Consider the following 6573-nt stretch of genomic DNA (forward strand, 5'->3'; position numbering starts at 1 on the left):
AAGGAAAATAAATTCTTGTTTCAATTTCTCAATTGTCTCTTTCAAAACAACATTCTGATCTAGCAAATTAAAAAATCTGCTTTGTACATCTATTCTAAATGAATTTAGATAGGATACATGATCCTTGTTTGAGTTGAGGTCTTTCTCAATTTGGAGACACTTAGCTGTTTTTTCATTCAATTTTTCTTGTGTCTCTAACAACAATTTAATTAATTTATTCTTACTTAAGTTAGACAGTTGTTTAGAAGATGGACTAGAAGACATTACCTCTTTTTCCTTAGATTCTTCATGAGATGCCATGAGACACAGATTTGCGGTTTCTTCCTCCACTGGAGCTTCTGTCTCAGCCTCGCTCTCCGTATCTCCCCAAGCTGCAATCATTGCTTTTCTAAAATCAGTTTTGAAGTTTCCCTTCTTATATTGTCTTCCAACTTCTCTTGCTTTTCCCTTACCCTTCTCATTTTTCCATTGAGGGCAATCCTTGATGAAGTGTTCAGTGCTCCCGCATTTTTGGCATTCAAAATTTGTCTTCAAGTTTGTAGTTCCTTTTTCTTTATTATTTCTTTGATTTCCATATCTTCTGTTCCTGAAGAATTTTTTGAATTTACGTGCCAACAAAGCTGCTTCCTCTTCACCATCTTCAGATTCTTCACTATCATCTGCTGCCAGAGCCAATCCTTTGTTTCGAGAACTGTCAGCGGTTCCCAAATGCAATTCATGGGTCATTAGAGAACCAGCCAGCTCTTCCAAATTAAACTTGGTGAAATCTTTGGACTCCTGGATGGCAGTGACCTTTGCTCTCCAGCGTTCGTCTTGAGGAAGACTCCTAAGTACTTTCCTAACTTGTTCATCAACGGGAATGATTCTACCAAGAGAGACTAATTCATTCGTAATATTTGTGAACCTAGTAAACATCTCTTGAATGTTTTCCCTCGGTTCCATGACGAATCTTTCATATTTGGACATTAGCAAGTCAATCTTGGATTGCTTTACTTCACTAGTACCTTCATGGGTAACTTCTAGCAGGTCCCAAATCTGCTTAGCGGTTTTGCAACCCATAATACGATTGTGCTCATTTGGACCAAGCTCACAGTGAAGTAACTTGATAGCAAGAGCGTTCATCTCCATCTTTTGAAAATCTTCTTTTTCATATTCAGTGATTGGTTTTGGAACAGCTTCATTGTTGGAGTTGATGGTCGTCACCTCAAAGTCTCCAATTTCAATGACTCTCCAAACTTGATAGTTTTCGGCTTTTATGAAGATTTCCATTCTATTTTTCCAGTAAGTATAGAATTTCCCATCGAACATGGGTGGCCTTTGTGTGGAGTACCCCTCTTCCATACGCTCGTTCATCTTCAACATCTTTCCAGGGAACAGGATACTGCTCTCAGGGTTTCCTGATTAAATGAGGAACAGGGCTCTGATACCAATTGTAGGAATGCTAATGGATGATCGAATGCAACAAGAGGGGGGGGGGGGGGTGAATTGTTGTGTGGTAGGTTTAAGATTTTTGCCTCTAATTTTTGCGGAATTGTATCAAGTAAAGAACAAAACTTAAACTCAAAAACGAAAAGAAAAATAATAAAGGAGACAAAGATTTTACGTGGAAACCTTCTTGGCCTAATAAGAAGGAAAAACCACGACCCCCCGGGATTTCAAAATTCTCACTATGTTAAGGCAATCAATTACAATTACACAAAACAATGTTTGCTTCACTTGAAGCTTCTCAATTCTCTAAATGCTTCACTCAAAGCTTCTCTACTTAGGCCTACTTCTCTTTTCTTCTCTTTCTCTCCTTCTCTTTCTCTTCTCTCGATTCTATTCTCTATTCCCTTAGACTTCCCATAAGTCTAATTACAACAAAACACTCAATTACCCTTTACAAGGCCAATTCTCATGAAGATTAAAATTAAGTAGTTGCTCAACAAAAATATAATGAATTAATTGGCATTCAAAAACAGAAAATATTTTTCTTTGAATGATCTCCTTTAAATGGACACTCTTTCTTCATATCCGCTTAACCGTAACTTCCCTCTTTTATAAAGGGAACAGCCGTCAGTGCACTCAGCCCACGTTCTCCATGAGATGCACTTATCCCACGACTTCCATAAACTTACTTGCTCCCAAAGAAAGTGGGAAGTTAGTTGAAAGTAGGAGTGGAACATAACTGCTGTACGGTTAATATTACATGGGTTAAAGGAAGATCCTAAAATGTAGGAGACTAATTCAAAGTAGAGAACAAATCTCTTGGATGTCCGAGTTTATAGGAGATAAACAAGAAATTAGCCTTCTCCATGTTTTTAGGCGTATTAAAAACACTTTGCCAATTAATAAATAAATTTAATTAAGCAACTAATTAAATTTTAACCTTTTACATTAACTAAAAACAGAAAACATAATTTTTGTAACCTCCAGTCAATGTCTTCTTCAGACCTGTATCGTGGGGAACAACGCACTGTCTCCATCTACAACTTTCGTCAGGACTTCAACTCTAGGAACAGTAAACTGACTTCTAAAGCAATTGCCCAACTTCTTGGATATTTGAGACATGTACAACTTCCACGAATCAAGTCATAGGCTTCATCAACGATTTAAATTAAACCGGATATATACCTACAAAACAATCTCTAAAAATATGTTTGTTTATTTAAAAGTGAAGTCATCATCAAAATCTTAAGAGGCCAACAAAGTTCATTTCCGCACATACGTTATAGTTTTATTACTCGACCTATAATTGTTCCAGAAAACAGTTTTGAAAGGTCACTCAATATTTTGAGACAACCTTCTAGACAAAATTTTTAAACGGCCATACTCTCTATTCACCCCCCTCTAGAGAGTATTCGACCTCCTATTAACTTTCACCTACACTTCTTTATCCACCATTATTGGGGCATAAGAAGGCAAAAGGGATTCAACAAGATGTTGAAAGCTCAAGTTTGTCCCTATAATTGGCAAATTGTGGTAAAATCTAACTCAATCTTTTCATCATTGTTGTTCTGTGTTATTAAGTTTTTGTGATATAAGATTTGAGTTTTCCTGGCTTGATTTTTGGAGCTTTAATTTGAAATATTTTGAGGAACTATGGTGTAGTTGCTATATTACTGAAAAATTTGACAATGAATTTGTTTAAGTCCAAATCTAAGAGGGCAAGGTTAGAAGCTGAGGGCTCATCCTCCCATAGGGTGGATCGAGATCCCCAACATTCACCCCCACCCTTTGACACACCGCAGAAAGCAACCGGTAGCTCCTCAGGAGCTACAATGAGATGGGTCCTAAATCCTACTCAAACTAGGACTTTTATCACACTCAAGAAAAGGATCGTGCTTGCCACAAAATTCATAGAACAATTCACTTTAGATAGGACTGACTTACTCAACGAGGTAGGAACCCTACTCATTAGGGGAAGACTAGAGGATTTTATGGATAAACATGCTATAGTTCACCCCAGGTTGACCTGAGAGTTCCTCTCCACCCTCATAGTGCATTATTCGTCTCGAGGATTATGACACAACTATATCACCTTTAATACATTTAATGAGACCTATTGCATGACCTACTCTGCCATTGCTGAGGCATTTGGGTAGGAAGTTAAGAAGGATGAGTACCTGACCCCCTTTAAAAGAGAAGTAGTTAAACTTTAGGGGTAACTGACAGGAGGAATCTTATACTTAGAAACAGGAAACAAAATCAGTAAAATATGGCACCCCACACCACGGTATGTCTACTAGTTACATGCTATGACCATCATTGGTCAAGGTGAGCTGACCAAAGTAGATATGAAAGAGCTAGTTATTCTAAAAGCTTTGGCGAGTCCAAGCCGCACTAGGCCAAATTGGGTAAATGTTTTTGTAGGGAGATTCATCAGCATTCAATCTTCTCCCACAGGAAAGATTTCACTAGGTGGTATGATTACCTTGTTGATAGACCACCTCAGGGTATATATGCCTAAACACTGCAACGTTCTTAACACAACTGCTAGTTCTTACTATGACTTCGCCACACTCTGGAGATCCAAATTTCTTTATTTCAGATACAGCAGAGACGACCCCCATTTTGTGTCTTGTAGTGGGAGGCTTATTACCTTGCCAACAGAAACTCCTACCATTTTTAATGTAGGTGAACATGATGATGTTGACATGTTATATATGTGCACCCTCCATTATTCCCTGAATAATGCAGCTAAGTTCTATGTGGTTGCTACGGAGGGGGAAAAAGTGATGATGGTGATGGAGATGGTGGTGATTAACAACAAGCCTAGTCCAAAACACAGTAGGCCTAGTATGCTCAACCTTTTCAAGATGAGCCATACTACCAGCAAACTGAGTATGCACAGCAAGTACCTTCATATACATATGAGTAAGATCAGGCCTAGCGTCAGCAAATGTTAGGTCATTTTGACCAGATGGAGGGTCGTATAGACCGCTTAGATGATAGCTTGCAGACCCTCCAAGACACCTGCAATTATTAGTAGAACAACCTGCATGATTTCTATGACTCAGACATGTATGATATTAATACTCGTTTGAGCTCTTTAATGATGGCTCAAGGTGCGTAGACTACACACTTTGCGGGTACCCCGTTCCAAGACCTTAGGGCTTAAATTACTGAGTAAGAGGCCTAGAAAGAAAGAGAGAAAGCGACTCATCTGGAGTCGAAGAAGTCGAGGCAGAAGTCATTTTCCTTTTTCCGCAGGGGTTCCTCTAGTGTTCATTGAAGGCCATATGTTCTAGAAACTTCCCCTATTAGTGTGCTTGTCTTTTTATGTCTTTGTTCCTCTGCTTCGCTGGTAAGAATTGAGGACAATGCTTTTAATAAGCATGGGGGAAGTCTACACCTGTTAGTGTAGTTTTATTGCGTTCCTAGTTTAGTTTTTATTTATGCTTTCTTAGATTAGAATTTTTAATATTTTCGTGATTATTTTTATTTTGTTTTTCCTTTTTGTTTTATTTTTCCTTTTCGTTTACCCCTACCCTAAGAGAGAGAGAGAGAGAGAGAGAGAGAATCCTAGCTGAAAATCTTTGAAGGAGGTCTAGGCAAAAGAAGAGTGAGTATTTTTCAACTACTATTATTATTCATTATTTGCCACGTCGCTTATACGTATTTTTCTATTCCTATTCTTGACTTTCTCTATATTCTAGCCCTACTAGATTATCACACCCTAACCCACCTTGCCATCCTCACTTAGATTCTCGCGTATCATTTTCTTTATCAACCATTGCATGTAATATGAGATAAAAATTTTAACCAACATAAGCCTTTATCCTCTTTGATCAAAATTAGTTCTTAAACTGCGAGATCCAAGAGCTCCATTATATGAGCCTTAAAGTATTAGAGTTTGGGTATTTTATTTGATATATTATGTTGTGGTTGTGATGGTGCTGTTGTGTTGGGATGGGTATGAGGTTGATAAGGGGTTTAAGATTTTATAGGCTTACACAATGAGATCATTTTATGAGGAAAAGGGAAAAAAACGATAGGAAGCCTATTACTTTTCTAGAGTCATAAGTAGACCTGGTGTTTCATGATTTAAGAGGTAATCTAGTAACCGATGGTACTATCCCGATTTCAACATTGGTGTTTCATTAGATAGGCTTTATTCTTAACATCTTTATGCTTTAATTGATACATCTAGGGTTACTAAAGACCCTATACATATAAGGGTTGCGGAACACGTTCTTGCTACTCCCCATGAAAAGCAAGTGTGAGGGAACCTATTGCTTGCTTGTTTATGTTTTCTATCTTAAATTTTTGTATGAATTTAGCTTGCATATGCATTGTAATTTCAATTTCATTGTAGCTGAATTTGTACGTGTTCTTCATTAAAAAAACGAAAAAAGCAAGAAAAAACTGCTTAAAAAGAGAATGGCCCAGCTAGGTTGAAAACCCGAAAGGGCAACCCAGGCAAAAAAGTGGCATGAGTGAGTGAGAAAGTGAGAATTGAAAAAGTTAATGAGTGGCAAGGACGAAAACCCAATTATGAGTTCCTAGGAAAATTGAGAGAAAAACAGATAAGTTTTATGCTTTTCATTTTGTACTTGGATGGCGACGTAAGAAGTGGGAGCTATAAGGAAGGTTTTGGGTAGGCCACAAATAGAGGAATAAGTGTGAAAATTCTGTCTTTTCCATAATCTTCGGGAGTCATAAAGAAGTTGAAGTGTAGAGATTTTAAGCACTTCCTGTTCTGTACTCTTGTTTTTGTGTTGTGTTAGTAATAGCTCGATAAACGGGACAAGTGGTAAGGATATTTAGACTCATAGCAAACACTAGGAATTAGTAAAGTTTAGGAATGAAGGTATAAGAAGTAACTTAGGAATTGGAGACTTTGTCTTAACCTTGACTTTCATATATTTTCACCTTGATCTGCTCGAGGACGAGTAAGCATAGGGGAGTTTGATAAGTTTTGTTATTTGCACTTATTGTGCTCATTTTTAACTGCTTTTGTGAATATTAGAGGCGGTTTAGGACTATTTTTAGCTCATTTACTCTAGTTTATGATTATTTGATTATTTTTGAGTAATTGGGTTAATTTTGATGATTATTGAGTATGTTTGTGCAACATTCGCGGCTTATTGA

This window comes from Amaranthus tricolor, chromosome 11, assembly GCF_026212465.1.
Source record: "Amaranthus tricolor cultivar Red isolate AtriRed21 chromosome 11, ASM2621246v1, whole genome shotgun sequence".
NCBI classification, from domain to species: Eukaryota; Viridiplantae; Streptophyta; class Magnoliopsida; order Caryophyllales; family Amaranthaceae; genus Amaranthus; species Amaranthus tricolor.